Genomic DNA, 21,046 nt, shown 5'->3' on the forward strand with positions numbered 1-21,046 from the left:
GCATCAACTAAAATGAAAATCAGCAATATAACTCTCGTAGGTAGTTTCTGATTGCACCAATCTTTCCTCGTCATATTACTTAATCCATTCACTTAAACGGAGGAAAATTTTTATACCCTACACCACTATGTGGGGAGGGTATTATAAGTTGCTTTTGGCCAAAAAGTTTGTAACGCATCGAAATAATAATCGTGGACCCATACATATTTACAATGATGCAAAGTAGGCTGGCGTAGGTAGCCAAATAACGGAGATATCGCAATATATCGAAAGCAAAACCTGGCAAGGAAATTAGAAAATATCACCTTTACAACGATGTGAAGTAGGTTGTCATTGGTGGCCAAACAACAGAGATATCGCAATAGTCGGTAATGCATCCCTTTTTCCATTTTTTGTTCAATTTTGATCGGATCCTCACGAATTTTTTTGGCGTTGATCCCATCTTACTTTTCCATTTTTTATTCGAGTTGTACTGACGATGCACTTAAATGCGTTTCAACAAAACTAACCTGTATTAATGAAGACATTCAGAGCAAAGGCGCTAAGCTAAGTCGGCCACGACCCGACTATAGCCTTGCATCACTTGTTAAAATTTTCACCGTTACGACTTTGATTCTGAAGTTGAAGTTTTATTGATTTAATGTGGTGTCCTATCGCCCTGTGATGGCAGAATATGCTTAATTTTTTGCGACAATAGGAGTTTTCCAAGCCTTCAACTGTTGTAAAAATTATGCGAAAAAAAACAATAAAAGACACCACCTATATCATTGAGAAAACACTTGCACGATATATTTTCGTGTGGACAGTTGATGTTTAGGTATAATAAGTAAGAAACTCGTAAAGTTTGACCGAGCCGAAATTTTATACCCTTCATCACGAGTTGTATTAAAGCAAATGGAATAAGTAGTTTCCTTTACTTAATGAAACTACTAAGGTCCTCCGTCACAGTGTCCGTACCAAAACATTCGTAAAGTCGTAAAGTTCTACCGACAGCAAGAGTGTTGTCAACTTTTATTTGAACTTTTCATTCATAATTTTCCGTTTTAATTTTACCGATTTTTGTCGGTAACTCAAAAAATGAGTTAGAGAATCGCACTAGAGCTCTATTGTGAGCATGACTATGACTTTGTATTTTTTTCAAGGGAAAGCCAATACTTATGTTGAACCAGTCCTTAATAAATCTCCCGCACAAAAGTGCAATAAAGTTCATGTTATTAAGTTCATGGATTTTGTTCGTCTTGGCTGCGTTGATTGGATCTGTCAATGGAAAAAATAGGCCCATGGTTTGTGAAACCTAACCTACGTCACCTACGAATGTATAATTCCTTTTAAAGTTAGAGAGCTGTGATTATTGTTTTGTTAAACCATATACTAAATGCAGTTAGCTGCGACAAATTTTGATTCAACTGATTCCTTTTTGTTTGTATCCCAATTTCCGTGGAATCATTCAAAGTTGTACGGGTTGCCCTATTTTAGTTAAGGATAGAATTCGAATTTAGTACAAGACATCAAATTAACACAACGAACATATCATTAAGTACGCCAGTTGACATAAATTTATGCACATTTAAGTACATTCAGAGCATCAAGAGAATATTTGGGCTATTGTGCCTATTACCCGCACTACGTTTTTAATTGTTTGTGTTTGCTTTTATTCCCACAAATAAAAAGTTAATTATCTCAAATCATTTGGCAATAAAAGAAATGATAAGTAAAGCTTGTTTATATTCACTATTATGCCAAAAATAAAACTTTACGTATGTATGTACATGGGCGTATATGTTAATTTAATTATATATGTTTTGACGAAATTTCATTACAATGTGGTTTATAACACATTTTTTATTAACATATGTCAAGATAAAGGTGATCCACTTCCATACAACAAAATGAACTAATTTTGTGTTTTATGATTTTATTAAATAAACGTTTTTTTCATAGGCAAGCGCATAAGTTTATTTGCTATTTGTCAAGTGTAATAGTTGAAGTTCATAAGTTGACTAAGGTGGATTATTTTTTTTTCTATTGCAAACTTACTCTTGTTTATGTGCAGAGAAAATGCCCAGCAAACCAATCGTACCGATATCGGAACAAAATTCGGACGTTACGTCCGATATCTGATCCGAAATCGTAACGATATTTTAACGAAAGTTGTATGAAGTGGTTGACATAATTTCGGAACGAAATGTCGGAGCGAAATCGGATAGATTTCGGTCAGAATTCGCAACGAAATCGGAAGAAAATCCTTGGAAAATTCGGAATACGAATTTTTTCCTCCGAATTTTCGTACAGATTTCTGAACGATTTCGGAATAATGTCGTATGAAAATCTGGCGTACCTTCCGAACTTTCGTAAAGATTTCGGAACGATTTTGGAATAATTTCGTATGATTATCGAAGGAAAAAAATTTTCTCTGATGCCTCTTTTTTATTGATAAATTTTCTTTGTTATGTTTTTTATTGGAAGATTATAATTTCAAAGATATCTAATCATTTTCACTGTTGTTATCATTTTGTAGTTTAGTAGAACTTTGTAAACTTTGTGTACGAATATGTTGAGTCTATCAGCTCTAGCTTGAATTATTATATGTTGCATTTATATTTAAAATATTAAAAAATGTATATGCGAATTTTATAACCAACCATTTTGTTTTTCGACAACAAACTAAAATGTTGCTTGTTAGATATATACAAAAGGTGGTTGTTGTGCGAAGGGAAATTTGTTTCCGACATATCGATCCGAATTCGTAACGAAATCGGAAGAAAAACATTAGCATATTCGAAGGGAAATTTACTTCCGATATTTTCTCCGAAATCGAAACGAAATCTGATCGAATTCCCTTACGACAAATCGTATAGAAATCGATACGAAATCTGAACGATTTTGATTCCGAAATTGTTCCGATATGTCGGACATCCGACATTTGGTTTGCTGGGTGTTTATGATTTTACTTCGAAGAGCCCACATACATACATATGTATGTATGTATGTTAAGACCAAATTCGTTGGAGACAATTTGTCTGGCAGGCTGCAGCGCACAATTACTCTTGAACGGAATAGGTAAACTTTGTACATCGTAATGTTACATTGAATAACTTGTAATGTGTACTCCTTCGGGTACTCCGAATTCTGTAAAAACTATGTGCAAAGAAATACTCATAACTTCTTTAATATTGGTCCAATTTGATGAAATTTTTTGTATGTTTTGTTGCTCTATCGGCTCTTTAATAAAAATAGAAAACATTTGCATAGTGAGCTTCGATGTAATTTTCGCGATTTAATATTTAGAATCAATTTTTAACAATGATTCGATTTGCTTGATTTTTTTTGTATTAAACTACGATCAATTTTTAAGTCCTATTTGGTAGTGGGATTTGAATGATTACTATTTTTCCTTATTTTTTTTTTTTGTAATTTGTCAATACAATATTTCCATTAAACCACGGTGAAACATTTGTTATTTTAACAAAAATAAATTCAAAATTAAATTTTTTAACAATTTTGCTGTTGTTTTATTAAGGAATTTATCTTAAACATCATCAAAACGGAATTATTTTTCAATTTCGAAAAAGTATTACCAGCGGTACCAGTCAGACAATAAACTAACTAAACTGATGATTAAATAACTACAGCTCGGGAATTATAATACTGGGCATTGAAGCCGAATAATCGCCAACGTGTCTTTGTTGTTTTCTCTCGATTTGTGATTAAACTACACTACACTTTTCACGATATTCCTGTCAATATAAATGTAGAAGCCAACTAAATAAGGATCATCTCATCAATGTATATCGTTTCGAAATTTGATCTGCGTCTATCACTAAATGATGCGGAGATGTTAAAGCCAGATTTTAATTGTTTTTTGAAATCTTCTTCTAATTTCGTTCCGCAATCAGGTTTTTCAAAAACTCGGTGCCGTGACATAACTCCCAACGGACATAACTCCCAAACCGATTTTGGGAGTTATGTCCGCCTTGGTTTGCGGACATAACTAGAGATGGGCAGTGGGTATATACCCAATGGGTAAATACCCGGTAAATTGGGTAAATACCGGGTAAATACCCATTTGTGGGTATTTATTTGGGTATTTACTATATTGAATCGCTAATACAACATCTTAGACATCTTAGGTTATGAAATCGATTCAAAATGGATAGTTTTACAATACTTTAAACAAGTGGATAAATACCCGAATATTTACCCAAATGTTGGGTAAAAACTCATTAACTGCCGAACCACTTGACGTAGGCTGACAAAATTTGGCTCAAATCTTACTTATGTCAAGAGAATCTCTAGCATTGAAAATTGGGTCTCTGGGTCCATGTTTTGATATAGCCCCCATATATCCGTACCTCCCAATTTAAGGTGTTTTTTACCATTAGCCTCATTGTACAATCATATTGCCTGAAATTTGGCATAGTGAGTTCTCAATATGTAGAAAATAGCCTTGCAAAACCTTGTCAACATAGGTCCACGTTTTCTAATAGCCTCCATATAAGGGCACCCCGATTTCGAGTATTTACCCAAATTTTGGGTAAAAACTCTTTAACAGCCGAACCACTTGACGTAGGCTGACAAAACTTGGAATAAACCTTTCTTATGTCAAAATAACTTCTGGTACTGAACATGGGGTCTCTGGGTCCATGTTTTAGTATATCCCCTATATAGCGGTACCTCCCGATTTAAGGTATTTTTACCTGTTAGCCACATTTTACAACCATACTGACTGTAATTTGGTACAGTGAGTTCCCAATATGTATAAAATATCCGTGCAAAAAATTGCCGACGTAGGTCCACGTTTTCTTGTAGCCCCAATATGGGTTTCTGAAATCGGGAGGTACGGCCTACGTCAAGTGTCGGCCTACGTCAAGTGGTTCGGCAGTTAAAGAGTTTTTACCCAACATTTGGGTAAATACTCGAAATTGGGGTACCCCTATATGGGGGCTATTAGACAACGTGGACCCATGTTGACAAATTTTTGCAAGGATATTTTCTACATATTAAGAACACACTATGCCAAATTTCAGCCAATATGATTGTACAATGAGGCTGATAGGTAAAAAATATTTTAAATCGGGTGGTACGGATATATGGGGGCTATATTAAAACATGGACCTAGAGACCCCATTTTCAATACTAGATATTCTCTTGATATAAGTAAGATTTGAGCCAAATTTCGTCAGCCTACGTCAAGTGGTTTGGCAGTTAAAGAGTTTTTACCGAAAATTTGGGTAAATACTCGAAATCGGGGTACCCTTAAATGGAAGCTATAAGAAAACGTGGACCTATATTGACAAATTTTTGCAAGGATATTTTCTACACATTGAGAACTCACTGTGCCAATCTACAGTAGGGCTATAACCAAAAAAATACCATCACATAGCCGTGTAGAGCATGGAAAACTATTATAAAATACGGTGTCAATTTTTCTCTATCGCGAAAAAAGTTTACGCACCAAATGCATGGAAGTTCAGAAATGCATTTTTTAATTTTATCTGTTATAACAACATATCTGCTTTTGATTAAAATTTTTATTTTTTTGTAATCTAATTTAAAATCATTATCAAAGATTCTGGACCAATTTGTTCTCAAATCGCGCCATTTCGGAGCATATTAGGAACTTTTGACACTATTGCAATTTTTGGTTTTTCTTTATAAACTCGTGAATTTTATGTTTATATTTCTTGTACCTATCGGACAAGAGAATTTGGGGTCATTTGCAACGAATTCGCGAAAGTTACAGGCTGTTTTTGTTGACCTTGCCTGTGAGAATTGTATTTGTTTTCTACAAAAATACAACACCATTACCATGTGTAGAATTTTGTCCTAATAATGAAAACGCGTTTCTAAGATCGATTCGATGAAAAAAGTTTCAGCACCGACCGCAATTACTGAAACCCTTGTGATATTTTTTCTACTTATAATTTTAAATTTGCTTTGTTTGAATAAATATTTATAGACAAAAATACATTTCTCACAGGCAAATTCATTAAAAACGGTCTGTAACTTTCGCGAATTTGTTGCAAATGACACCATATTCTCTAGTCCGATAGGTACAAAAAATATAAACATAAAATTCGCGAGTTTATAAAGAAAAACGAAAAATTGCAATAGTGTCAAAAAATCCTAATAGGGTCCGAAATGGCGCGATTTGAGAACAAATTGGTCCAGAATGCTTTGATAATGATTTTAAATTAGATTACAAAAAAATAAAAATTTTAATGAAAAGCAAACATGTTGTTATAACAGATAAAACTAAAAAATGCTTTACTGAACTTCAATGCATTTGGTGCGGAAACTTTTTTCGCGATAGAGAAAAAATTACATCTTATTTCATAATAGTTTTTCATGCCCTACACGGCTATGTGGTGGTATTTTCGATATCTGCAAAAAAGTGCAAAAAGTTATATCCCTAATCTACAGCCAATATTATTGTAAAATGTGGCTAATAGACAAAAAATACCTTAAATCGGGAGGTACGGTTATATGGGGGCTATATCAAAACATGGACCCAGAGACCCCATGTTCAGTACCAAAAGTTCTGTTGACATAAGAAAGATGTAAGCCAAATTTTGTCAGCCTACGTCAAGTGGTTCGGCAGTTAATGAGTTTTTACCCAACACTTGGGTAAATACTCGGGTATTTACCCAAGTATTTACCCACTAGTTTAAAGTATTGTAAAACTATCCATTTTGAAACGAATTTACAACCTAAACCCAGGAATAGGGTGTAAAATGTTGTATTTGCCATTCAATATAGTAAATACCCAAATAAATACCCACAAATGGGTATTTACCCACCGTGTGGGTATTTACCGGGTAAATACCCGGTAAATACCATCTCTAGACATAACTCCCAAATTTTTTGGGAACTATGTCCGACCCCCCTTAGCGGACATAAGTCCCAATGGGAGTTATGTCCGTTTCTAAAATTTAATGGCATGTTTCTCTAAGACGATTCGAATTCAAATTCGTTCGAGTTACTACCAAACTTAAGGAAATTTTTATTTAATTGAAAATAAAACCAATTCAAATATTTTTCAAAAAACAGACGTTTTGTGGTAGTTCGAACGAATTTGTATTCGAACCGTCTCACAGTGCGAAAAATGACCACTTTAGCGGAACTTTGCTAATAACTTTTAAAGGGAAAGGTGTAGATTCCTAAAACTTTGCACAAATGTTTATTATATTAGTGGACAGTGTGGGGCTCAAATTGGGCCACATAGACCCGCTGTTTCCTGTAGCGCTCATGTAACGGTTGCTGCCGTTTTTACGTTTTACATTCATTTTTCAATCGATTTTGATGCAAATTGTTATATTGAGTTTTCAGCGAATAGAAAGCTTATGTACAAAATATTTTCAATATAGGTTCGCGTTTTGGAATAGCCCCACATGCCGGGTTCCCTCATATTGGGTATTTTAAAGGTTATAGACAAAAATTGCAGCCGATTTTGATGCAAATGTGAATTTTAAGATGTTAGCGAATAAAAAACCTCCTCACACAAAACCTGTCAACATAGGCCCACTTCTGGGTGAAGCCCCACAACCCTACACATCTATTGAGGAGTAAAATGTCAATATTTTTTGTTTTCATTTATATCTATAATGTTTATTGGTGCATTCAGCAGGTCTGTACCATTAATTGTGTTAATAATGTCTTTCAGATCAAGTTCAGGTCTGCACTGCATTACAATTTTTAACGTATTTTGGTATTTGCACCGCAGCATCTAAAAATGCTGCACTATATGTAAATCACCAACATTTAGAGGTCAAAACTATGAAAAATCGCGAGAGATTTCTTAATTTTACAGAAATTATGATTGTTAGAATTAGTGAGTCCATTTCTTCAAAACACAGTCAACAATGGCGTTCATTGTCGCGTTTACCTTCCACTTTTGGAAAATGTAACTGAATGAAATTTCCGAAGTCTTTTTAGAAAATCTTGAATATCTCCAAAGACCGCGCGATACCGCAGCAGTTTTATAGCTTTGCGAACAGAGGAGAATACAATTTTTCAGATTATTTATATCTTAACACGTGAAAAAAATTATAATTTTGAAAACTTCAAAAATCATTTCTTTCCCACTAAAATTGCACGAAAACAATAAGGGTTTTTTGCATTGTTTTAAAGTGTAAAATATCATAATTGTTTTGTAAAATATTAAGAAAAATAAATCATGGCATATTGACTTACAATTTGTCCGCGCCACTCCATTTTTTTAATGAATCAAAAATACATTTCTTACAAAAAAAATTATTAAACAAAAGTGCAACTTTAAGTGCATTTTTTAGTCGTTTCGTGGAGTAAATCGGCAAACTGAGTATGGACTATTTGCAGTGGAGTACTTAGCTAACGAATTCAATAAAAGTTTAATTAATTGCATGTACTTTGAAAATCCCTTAAAGTTCCACTAAACTTCCCAAATTTCGCACTGTGCGTCTTAGTGAAGAAAAAAGTATAAGAAAAAAATTAAAAATTAACTTTAAGTTCATATGCATTTTTCATTTCATAAAAAAATTATAACTGATTTAAAATTTTTAAGAAAATTAAGTACAAAATAAGTATTAGCCATCTCAAATCGAACTATATTCACAAAAAACAGGAAAATAAGAAGTTTTTGTTAAAATTCACAAATAGTTTCTAAGAAAAATTGCGCGATTTTTTACAAAAATATTTTCACAATATAAGAAGATAAAAAGTTTTTATAAAAATATTCAAATACTTTCGGAAAAATGAAAAGCGCGGCAGGCGAAAATATTTTTGAAAAAAATTGCGCGATTTTTTCAAAAATATTTTCACAATTTAAGAAAATAAAAAGTGCCACCGTGGTGCAATGGTATGCACACCCGCCTTGCACACATAAGGTCGTGGGTTCGATTCCCCGGCCAGGCAACATCAAAACACTTTTCAACGGTGGCAAAATACCCCTCAGTAATGTTGGCGACATTTCCTGAGTATTTCAGCCATGTAAAACTTCTCTACAAAAGTGGTATCTTAGACACGCCGTTCGGACTCGGCGATAAACTGTAGGTCCCATATCATTGAGCTAATATGAATCGGGGTGCACTCATTGATATGAGAGAAGTCCTCCCTTGTCCCTATGGGATGTTGTGGAACAATTATTATTATTATAAAAGTTTTTATAAAAATATTCAAAAATATTCAAAGAAAATCGCGCGATTTTTTACAAAAATATTCTCACAATTTAAGAAGATAAAAAGTTTATGTAAAAAATATTCAAATAATTTCTGAAAAATGAAAAGCGCCGCAGGCGAAAATATTTTTAAAAAAAATCGCGCGAGTTTTTACAAAAATATTTTCACAATTTAAGGAAATAAAAAGTTTTTATTAAAATATTGAAATAATTTCTGAAAAACGAAAAGCGCCGCAGGCGAAAATATTTTTGAAAAAAATCGTGCGATTTTTTACAAAAATATTTTCACAATTTAAGAAGATAAAAAGTTTTTGTAAACTTTTGAAAACAAAAATCGCGCGATTTTTACAAAGATATGTTCACAATTTAAGAAGATAATAAGTGTTTGTACAAATTTTCAAATACTTTCTGAAAAACGAAAATATTTCTGAAAAAATAGCGCGATTTTCTTAACAAATATTTTTACAATTTAAAACTTCTTCTAACTCCTACTTAAATAATTTCGGGCATAATTTCGTTTTTAAATAATTTTTTGAAATTAGGAGGATTTTGTGGCTACTTTGGTATGGTTGGCACTTAGGCCTTCTCAAATGTATAATTCCGCTTACATTCTAATTTCTACTCTAAAATTTAAAGAACGTATAACTATAAATTTCAAAATTAAGCCAAGAAATAATGTATAAATTAAGAAAAAAATCGTTGGGAGTTATGTCCGTGATTTTTTTGGGTGTTATGTCCGCTTTTCTTCACGGACATAACACCCAACGAATTTTGGGAGTTATGTCCACAAAGCGCAGCGGACATAACGCCCAAAATCATTTTGGGAGTTATGTCCGTGGGAGTTATGTCCGGGCACCAAAAAAGTCATATATGGGAACATGGGACACCTTCGCCACGTTTTTTGTTCAAAATGTTTATAAGTTTTGATATATAAATGGTTATAATTTTGTTTTTAAAATATTATTTTTGAAAATTTACAAAATGTCTAACGGATTTTTTCTAGCACTTGTATTTTGTGAGAAAATCGGCGCTGGCGTAGCCGCCCCATATTACCATATAGGATTGTAGAACTCGCGATTCTGAGTTATCTATTCTTGTTTCGCCGCCTTGAAATAGATATATATCGTTGTAGATTTTCATGGTGACACTGAAACCGGATGCGGAACAAAATTGTAATGCTCTTTGCACAAATTAGCGATGTTTTATAGGTTTTTAATGCTAAGATGCAGCCGATGCTACATCTTAGCGTCTAAAAAACTATATACAAATTAAAAGATATGGTCTTGCTGTACATGAAGATCACATGCGGACAAAATGATTTTGATAACTACGCGATTTATACATATTTTAAAAATTTATTTAAATTAAAACGGTTCATTTGAACTCTATTTCCGTTTTGGAAGCCTAAGGATTTATCTCAACAACCCGATTATTTTCCTCAATCGGAAACATTCTATGTAAATGTAGATAAAGCAAAATCCGCACATTTTCATAAGAGTTTCAAGAAAAACAAGTAAAAAAGTATGAGTCAGCTTTGCTGACAGAGATATACCCTCAGCCTGTGTATATTGAAACAATTTTTTCCCAGAAAACGTATGTACTTAGGGGGTTTTAAAAATTTTGGATGTATGAACCGACAAAAATGTTGATTAGGATTAAAGATCAAAAGTTTTGCGGAGGAGATACTTAAAGGAATGGATCGACATTGACCATTATGGAAGTGGATCTCCAGCCACTACATATGGTGTCATAGGGGGTTTTTACACTCTTCGGGCTGTTTACTCAAAAAGTATGGACTTGCCCCTGAAAAAAAGTTTACCATCGCAATTGAGGCAGCGAATGCAAGTTGTTTCAAAAAAAATCAAAGTGACTCGATTGCAGGTCTTAAAGTGAACTTATCGAAATTTTGTGTGGGAGGTACCGGATGGAGTGGACAAATATAGTCCATATTTGAACCTGATCTATATCTGGTAGATGTATTGAATGTGTAAAGAATGAACCAATTCGGCCACTCCCTTCAAGAGTTACCGTACGTACAATTTTTCCGAAAATTTTTGAACTTTTGTGGGAGAGGTACCTGAAGGAGTGGACCGATATGGCTTATCTTCGAACTTAAACTATGTTTGGACAATATATTACGAAAGCCAAATTTTGGATCGAATCGATTGATCCGTTCGAGAGTTATCGTGCGCTCCAGCCAGACAGACAGACAGACGGACGGACATGGCTAAATCAACTCCAAATTGTCTGAAACACATTTCGTCCAAACATACTTGGGGTCTAAAACCATTATTTCGATGAGGCACATTTTGCCCGTATGAAAGTGTATATACCCTCGTTAGCGTAAATGAGGGTATAATAAAAGAAGTACTCCTAAAGATTCTGTCCAATATTTTCAACTCTAGAATGCATGTGAAAAATATTTTTCCAAACCAAAACTTATTTTTTGTTACCCAAATATGTGTTAATTTTGGCTATTATTCCAATCATTATAATTTTGGTAGGTTAGGTTAGGTTAGGTTGATAAGAGGGGTGATACTAGATCACCACATGCCCATGTGGACATACACTTAAGCCATAAGTAGGCCTGTTGTGCGCTCTAATTTTGGGTTATGGAAGGATTATCCTTTTTTTTTTGACTTAGTCTAGGATCTCTGTCCTATTTACATAGTCTCTGATCTTTTTGAACTCGATTGTCCTAATTTGGTCGAGTCCTGGTATAATGTCATTCCCTAGTAACTGGGTTCTCAGATTTGTGAAGGCTTGACAATGGCAGAGGTAATGTTCCAACGTTTCGTCGTCCTCTCCGCATGCTCTGCATTCACTGTTTTCTGCACAACCTATTTTGTGCAGGTGCGCTTTTAGACCTAGGTGACCTGTAAGGATTCCTGTCAGTCTACTAATATCTTTTTTACTTAGTAAAAGTAATTCTTTTGTTTTGTCCTCGTCTGGGTTTCCCCATAGGATTTTTGTGTTTTTCCCTTCTCTCCACTACTCCAGAGGGATACATGTGCATTTTTTGCCCATGTCTTTAGTTCTAGTCGCGTAGCTTTAAACGGCTTAGCGTTTTCTAGACTTACTGTTGGTTGCTCCTTGGCTTGTTTTGCCAAGGAGTTTGCTATTTCATTACCCCTAATCCCGGTATGCCCTGGTACCCATATAATGTTTACCTTACCGTGTTGGGAGTAATTATTTATAGATTTAATACATTCCAAGACAGTTCTAGATTTCACTGTCTTGGTTGATATAGCTCTAATGGCTGCTTTGCTATCCGTAAGGATATTTACAGTGGTAGGCCTTGTGTGTGTATCAAACCAAAGCAGACACTCTGTTATCGCCCGGAGTTCCGCCTGCAGGATCGTGTTATGATCCGGCAGACGGAGGGAGATTTCCGTTTCCGGTTCCATTATATAAAGACCCAGTCCGGTTCTCCCCCCTAGCACAGCCCCATCCGTAAACCCACAGCTTCCAGCGGGAATCTGTGCTAGAGCTCCCTCGATCCACATGTCTCTGTCAGGTATTGACACTTCACACAAGGCTACTTCACTAGTTTCAGGTATACGGTCCGATACTACCTGATTTATAGATTCACCCGTTGTGACCTTTAATATGTTTTGGTGGTATGTTTGGTGGCTCTTTTCGATCCACTCGCTCATCGACTTTAGCCTTACAGCTGCGATGGCTGCCTCATACCTTACCTGAATCTCTATTGGGTGTACAAACAAAATTGTTTCTAGAGCCCTAGTCGGTGTGGTCCTCATTGCTCCGCTAATGCTTAGGCAGCATGTTCTTTGGACCTTTTGCAATATTTCCACATTGCATTTTTTGTCCATGGCTGTCCACCATACCACAGACGCGTAGGTTAGAATTGGTCTAATTACGCTTCTGTATAGCCAGTGTATCATCCTAGGATTGAACCCCCATTTTGAGCCTATCGCCCTTCTGCAGGTTGACCAACATATTTGGGCCTTGTTGGCCCTTTCTTGTATATGGTCTTTCCATTTAAGTTTCCTATCCAGAATTACTCCTAGATATTTAACTGTACAAGAGATATTTATTGTCTTATCTAGAAAAACTGGTTCCTCGTAGTGCCCCATTTTCGTTTTCCTAGTGAATAGACATAATTCTGTTTTTTCTGGGTTGACGTTCAGACCTCTCGGCCTGGCCCAGTTAAAAGCAATTTTTAGAGCCGTTTCTGCTCTACGACAGAGTTGATTCGGATTCTTTCCCCTCAGAAGTATTATAACGTCGTCTGCGTAGCAGACTGGGTCAAATCCTTCTTCGGTTAGGGTCCTCAAGAGACTGTTTATGGTGGTAACCCACAACAGAGGTGAAAGTATCCCTCCCTGTGGCGTTCCTTGTCCAACTTTGTCTCTTATTTTCACGTCGTATAGCCCGCAGCTTATCCATCTATTCCTTAGCATGTGGTTTATCCAGTTCCTTAAGGCCCTGTCTACCTGAAACTCGTCTAAGGAGTGGATAAGTGTCTCGGTGCTTACGTTATTGAAAGCGCCTTCGATGTCGATGCATACAGCAAGTGTGTACATTTTCATTTCGAAGGTTCTTTCTATGTGGTGTACTACCTCATGCAATGCGGTTTCCACTGATCTGCCTTTAACGTATGCATGTTGTTTGAATTTAAGCATATCGTTGGGGATCTTACTCTTTATCATGGTGTCGACTGTCCGTTCCATTGTTTTGAGTAAGAATGAAGTTAAACTTATCGGTCGATAAGATTTTGGTGTTGCATAACTTGCCTTGCCAGGTTTGGGTATAAAGACTACCCTTGCCTCCTGCCAGGCTATAGGAGTGTATGCAAGTTTTAAGCATGCATTGAAGATCCCGACCAGTTTGGACGCAATAAAGTCCACTTCCCTCTGTAATAAAGCCGGGAAGATCTGGTCTGGTCCAGCTGCTTTATATGGTGAAAAGCTTAAAATGGCTTGTTGGACCATTAAGCTGTCGATCTTTGGTGCTTCTTCCGATGAGTTAATACATTCCGTCGATGCCTCAGTGTTAACCATGGTATTCTGCGGGAAGTGCGTTTTCATCAGAAGGCCTAGAGTTTCTTCTGTTGTTTCAATCCTTTTTCCATTTCCATCGACCAATTGCTCGGTCTGTGTATGGGTTTTAGATAGAAACTTTTTAATCTTTGAAACGTCATTTACACTATCCACCTGTTCGCAGAAAAGCTTCCAGGAGTTTCGTTTGGCGTTTCTTGTTATTTTGTTGTATTCCTTTAATTTTGCCTGATAGTTGTCCCAGAATACAGCTGCTTTTTTACGTTTGGCCCTATTATAAAGTCTGCGGACCTCCTTGCCTTTATTCCGAATTTCCCCTGTCATCCAGGGTTTTTCGTAGGCGGATTTCCTCTCTCGAAGGGGACAACTTTCCTCGAAAGACTTTACTAGTGCCTCAGTTAACTTTAGGACATCTCTCTCTATGTCCTCCTTACTTAGGCATTCCTCATCTGGTTGCCCAAGTCTTTCTTTTACTCGTTTTCCGAACTTTGTCCAATTTGTTTTGGATTTGTTTCGGAAGGTTATCGGGTTAGGCGATGGCCTAGCTATTTTAAATCTAATATACTTATGGTCTGAGAAGGAGTGTTCCTCCAGGACCCTCCACTCGTGTACCTCGTTTATTAAATTTTCTGAACATATCGTTATATCTAGTACTTCCTCCCTAATTCTATTAACAAAGGTTGGCGTATTCCCGGTGTTAAGTGTAATTAGGTCGTTAGTATTTAAGTAATCTATAAGGGCTTGTCCCCTTTTGTTAATGTTAGTACTACCCCACGAGATGTGGTGAGAGTTAGCATCGCTACCTACTAGTACTTCGTTACCTGTTTGCTTTATCCTTCTCACCAGTTGCTGCAATTCCGACGAAGGTGGTAATGTCGGGGAGTCGAACGGCAGGTATAATGATGCTAGGTATATGTTACCATTCCCCTGCTTCAATACTGTAACGTCCGACGATGACAACTCTGGAGAAAAAAGAAAGCATAAGTTTTTGTGGCATATAATGCAGGTCCTCGGTCGGGATCCCGTATTTGCGTAAAAAAGTTGATAATTTATATGGTTAAGTCCAGAAACCTTGTTTTTTATGGTCCAAGGTTCTTGGATTAAACCAATATGTATATTACCTTTAGTTATTTTGTCCATCAGGGCTAGTGTTGCCGTTTCGCTCCGATGGAGGTTGATCTGGATGACCTCAATCATTGGTCCTCCAGAAGGTTGGCTTCTTGGGAGTCGCTAATTTCGTCTGCTCCTCCCTCCTGAAAGCCTTTTGGTAGGTTGACCTCTTGGTTATTTGGTTTGGCAATCTCCTCCTCACCAACTCTTGCCTTTCCAACTTTGAAGTAGACCGAGTTCGAGACGAAGAATGCCTTGCCCTTGGTTTTGACGAGCCCGGCTAGCGAGAGATCGTCGATCCCCATCACAAGGAGAGTGCCGTCTTCCTTCTCCTCCCTGTGGAAGACCTCCCATCTTTCCACCTTTAGGGCCTCGTTTTGTACGCCAAAGACCTCGAGCATGCGCTCCGTCTCGAGCTTGCAGCCATACCCCTTGACGTACACCGATGCTTTGGTTAGGTGAGGAATTTCGTCTTTCCTCACCAGTTTTAGTCTGCCACCTTCCCATGGAGTTGCTATACTGCTGACTACCTCCCCGAGAGCTGCAGAGTTTGCGTGTGAGTCCAGGTGGTACAATAGGAGGTCCCCCCTTGGCTCACAGCAGTTTATTTTTATTGAGACTCGTCCTTGCAGGATTTGTTCCAATATTTTATCGTTGATCGATTTCTCGATCTCCGGTAAGTACTCTTTGTGTAGCCTTCCAGATCCTTTACTAGTATCGATTACTGCGTAGCACAGCTCGTCCTTGTAGTATCCCTTGGCGTAAGTCGATGGCGGCTCCGTTCCGGTTTCAGCGTCCATCTTCCTCTTCTGGGTGGTAGTAGGCTTCTTTACTGAGTCCTTGGCCACCGCAGAAGATTCCGACGTCGCGCTCACCTTCTTTTTGTCAGAACTCGCCTCTTCAGTATCATTTGAAGGATCCTTTTGGCAGTCTCCTTGGCTTTTGTCCTGACGAGGTTTGTTCTGGGCAATTGAAGGTGGGAAGCCCTTTTTCTTCTTACTGGGTTTTGCCACGTTCTGCTCCTCAGGAGACCTTGTCCTCTTCGCCGCTTCCGAAGAAGTGGAGGGACTTTCTGTGGTAACCTTTGAAGCAGCCAGCTGTTTTTCCTTCTTTAGTTTTGCCTGGTTCCTCTTAAATTTCTTCCTTTGGGCCCCAGACCACTGTACTCTTTTCGTCGTGAGCTTTGCGATGCTCTCGCTCACTTCTTCTACCATCTTGTGGACTTCCTCTTTCATGGGATTTTCCACAACGGTGGTGTTTGTTTTGCCGCAGCTATCGGATTCGGAATCAGGGTCGCTACCATCATCAGATAGTTGGGTCAAGTTAATCCTCCCCCTGTGCTGCCCTTTATCCTCCTCCGTTTTTACACTAGGTTTTACACTAGGTTGGTATCATTTGATTCCCAGTGAAGTTTTTATTTATAACTATTCTTTTTTTTTGAAAATTTTGACGGGTAAATGAACCGGTATTTTGAAAAAATTTAGGATTACCTTGAACATTTTGTCAATTTTTGTAAATTCTGCGAATAATGAGTAACTTTCCACAAATATCATGCAATCTACTCACTGAAGTCCCTTCGTGGTAACTTGTTTTGTAACAATTGTGCTCATTAAAATAATTAGCGTTTTTCTTAAAAGCAGAAGTAAAACCGCGATAACTTTTGTCCACGGATTTGTACTGGGGATTTTTTTCTTAATCTATGTACCCAAAAATCGTTAATGTAACGCGAAAAGAAAAAATTAAATTTTGGAAAATGGAATATGAAATAATTGGGTAAATTTCCCATATACTTTATCAGAATAAAATTCTAAGTCTATATTAACTTGTCCGTCTCCGTCTGTCCGTCCGTCGTTTATAATCAAGATGCTGTTCGCAATACTTAAGATAGGGTTTTATAATCTGACACAGAAGTTTCTATTATTCCTAGGATGTTTAGTATTCATACAACGGTATTATCATTATCATTATCACATATGAATGGCTGAAATTTTGAATTTAGTCTTCTTTAGGGCCACAAAACTTCCGCTCCCCAGGAATTTGTCAGTTCAGGTTCACGTTTTGATATAGCGCCCATAGACCGATAGCGCCCGATTTTAGATATTTTTTACAGTATCTCCATGAGGAAAATGATAAATATACATATGCTCATATTTTAGTACATATGTACGTATTTTTACGTATTCTGTATAATATTTTGATGAGTTTTTACCTAACATAAAATAAAATTTCAATTATAAGTTAAAATTTTATATACATATGTATATAAAAACTCACGCACAAAGTTGATTAACTTTTGGACAAAGTTTTGAAGTCACTAAAGGCAGACACATAACTGTTGGATTCGTTTTTAGCCACAACAATGAACTGATAAATGTTTTTCTCATAACTCATTTAGACCAATATTCAAGAAAATTGAAGAGTACAAACGCTGATAAAACTTATATTATATCCCGAAAATTACATCCATATACACTGTGCAATTTTTTTCCTATTTTTATTGGAAATGTGATAAAAACCAAAAAATACGAAAAAAAATTAGTTTTCAATTTGGATCAATATTAAATAAAATGTGAGTATTTCTTTGCATATGGTTTTTTTTTAAACGCAGCAAATAATTTGTACCGAACGTCACAGGGTGCTACAAAACAAGTAGATTATGAGAACTACGACATCAAATTACAAAACCTAAAATTGATAACACCCTGTTATCATTGCAATGTTATTTAAAATCTATTAGAAATCACTTTACTAAAGAAATAGTATAAATTACTCCAAAAACGTAGCATGTCGTCAAGCTTAAGCTATATAATAACATACACGAGTAAAACTGTTATAATAGTTATATATATTTCATACTAAATGTGTAGCATATTTTTAGGATATTCGTCTTAATAATCATAGGAGTAATTATCAAGCCTTAACTTCCTCCATGACGGTTACTAATGTGTGCTTTTGTCTTAAGTCTTTTGTAGGGACGGTAACTAAATCTGTTTCCACGGCCTTTGTCTTTTTCTTTACATTTCAATAAACAAATTACAAAATGGATAACGAACATTTTTTGTAAAAAACCGTGCAATTTTGCACAAACGTACTTTTAATGTTATGAAATTTTAAAGTTGTAGTAAAAATCTGCAATTACTATTAATAAAAAAAAGAAAGCGACGCAGACGAAAATATTTTTGAAAAAATATGCAAATATGTTTTAAGAACGAAAAGAGCAGCGGGTGTATGTTTTAATCGCTCAATTTTCTAAAAATTTTCCGATTATTTCTTTGAGAAATGTAAATAAATAATATGTAACGATACCGTAGACTGATACAATTTTCTAGGAACTCCTACTGACTTCGTTTTTAAATATTTTTTTAGAGTTTTAATAAATTTAGGAAATCATATGGATTTTCTGTGCTTTTCAGCATTGTTTCGCACTTTAGCTCTCTCACATGTACAATTCAGCTTAAATTCTATCTTTTTCTCTAAAATTTAAAATGGTTCTTTCCAGATCAGTAGAAAACAATTCTTGTAAATTTCGAACATTTTTTTTAAATTAAAAAAATCCGCATTTTTTTGTGGGTGCATGACCGCCCGTCTGTCTTTCTGGCTTAGTAATATATTGCTCAAATTGGTTAGTGTTCGAAGATGGGCCATAACGGTCCACTCCTTCGGACACCTCCCCACAAAAGTTCAAAACTTTTCGCTAAAATTATGCGCACGATGACTCTCGTAGGCAGTAACCGATCTGGGCCCTATTACCTGGTTCATACTTTGCACTTCGTAATAATTCTATAATTCTACGCAGTTCTTCGGGTACCTTCCTTATCTCGAATCGCTTTGATTTGTTTGCAATAAATGGTATTCGCTGCCCCCATTACAACAGTACAAGTTTCTTTCAGAGACAAGTCCACTTCCTGAGAAAATCACCCAAAAGCTGCAAAAAATCAATACGGCGGCTACGTGTAGCAACTGGTGCGAACTACAAATTTTGAACCGTATACTGCGTTGGTATCTTTCGAAAGGAATGCCTTCCAAAATAAGATGGAAAATATCAGAAATTTCAGAAATGCTTTTCAGCTTTAATCCAAATCCATATGTTTGTCGGCAAGTTCCAATAGTGCCACCCCAACAAACACTAAAAATCAAATTTCAGCTTATTTCGATGGGTTATTGTGGCCACAACCTCCAAAATACCGAAAACCGGGAGGTACCGTTCTATGGGGGCTAAATGAAGGCGTGGACCTGTACCGACAAATTTCAGGTGGAAACGAAGACTTAATACCAAATTTCAGCCATTTCGGTGTGCTAATGGGGCTAAAACCTTCAAAATACCAAAAATCGGGTATATAAAGGCGTGGACATACACCGACGAATTTCAGGGGAAAAGTTGTATACCTCCAACGAAGACCAAGTACCAAATTTCAGCCATTCCGGTGGAATATTGAAGCCACTACCTTAAAAATACTGAAAATCGGGAGGTTCAGTTCTACAGGCGTGGACTTATACCTAAAAATTTCAGCTGAAAAGTTTTATGCCCCCAATGAACATCAAATACCAATTTTCAGCGGAATACCAATACCAATTTTCTGCGGTATATTGAGGCTAAAACCATCAAAATACCGAAAATCGGGTGGTACCGTTCTATGGGGGCAATAGGAAGGCGTGGACCAATAGCAACAAAACTCTGGGGGAAAGTTTTGTATACCCAACGAAGACTAAGTACTAAATTTGAGCAATTTCGGTGTCATAATGAGGCTAAAACCTTAAAAATAGCGAAAATCGGGAGGTACCGTTCTATGGAGGCTATATCAAAACGTGGACCGTGGGCTATTTACAATACCAGACATCCTGGGAGTAATAGAAACTACAATACCAAATTACAAAGCTCTTTCTTAAAAAAATGGGTGCTGTATCTTGATTTCAACAGATGGACGGACGGACAGACGGACATAGTTTTATTGACTTAGAATTTTACCCTGATCAAGAATATATTTACTTTACAAAGTTTCCGATGAATATTTCGATGTGTTGCAAACGGAATGTCCATGATATGGTGGAGGGTATAAAAAGTGACAATAACAACTTGTAACTGAAATTGAATTCTACTCATCTACACTCACTGATGGTCGCTTCGAAACTGGTGCGTTCAGTTTTAATTGTGCAAGTGCTTAATATGTACATATGTATGTACTAGACGAAAACATATCGGGCAAACTCGCCTCCGACAATTATGGGGTTTCCTCTGAGCTAAACTTTTCGGACTTTTTTTCAAACCTCTCTTAATCACGAATAGCTGGCGCTAATTGTTTGAACGGTTCTTTATTTTTCCTTCCGAAAATACGTTTGCCCAATACATGTTGCTGCCGACTGTAGGTTGGCATCTGTTCATTGCTTCGATGGATTTCTAGTTCCTTGATCGGCGATAGCCAAGAAGTTTTTTGCACATCAAGATACTTGAGGTTCGTATGACCCACAACCATATTCTCTTCAGCCACGCACGTGTCACTTTACTATTCTTATAATAAAGACAAGTGATTACAAAGTGCACGAAAGTAAATGCTTCTGTGAATTGTATTGTATTTAAAAAAATTTTGGTTCTTTAATAAAATGAAGTTGCAGCTAACAATTTAAATTAATCATTGTCATGACAGAAGTAGCACATTTGCATATTTGGATTCACGTTTCGATTTTTTATTACATTGTACAACAAAACGTTTTTATTATTATATAATACCGGATTCGGAAGGTTATCTAAATAAACGACCAATAT

The sequence above is a fragment of the Musca autumnalis genome, unplaced genomic scaffold (genome assembly GCF_047663935.1).
Source record: "Musca autumnalis isolate F117 unplaced genomic scaffold, ASM4766393v1 scaffold_4, whole genome shotgun sequence".
Lineage (NCBI taxonomy): Eukaryota > Metazoa > Arthropoda > Insecta > Diptera > Muscidae > Musca > Musca autumnalis.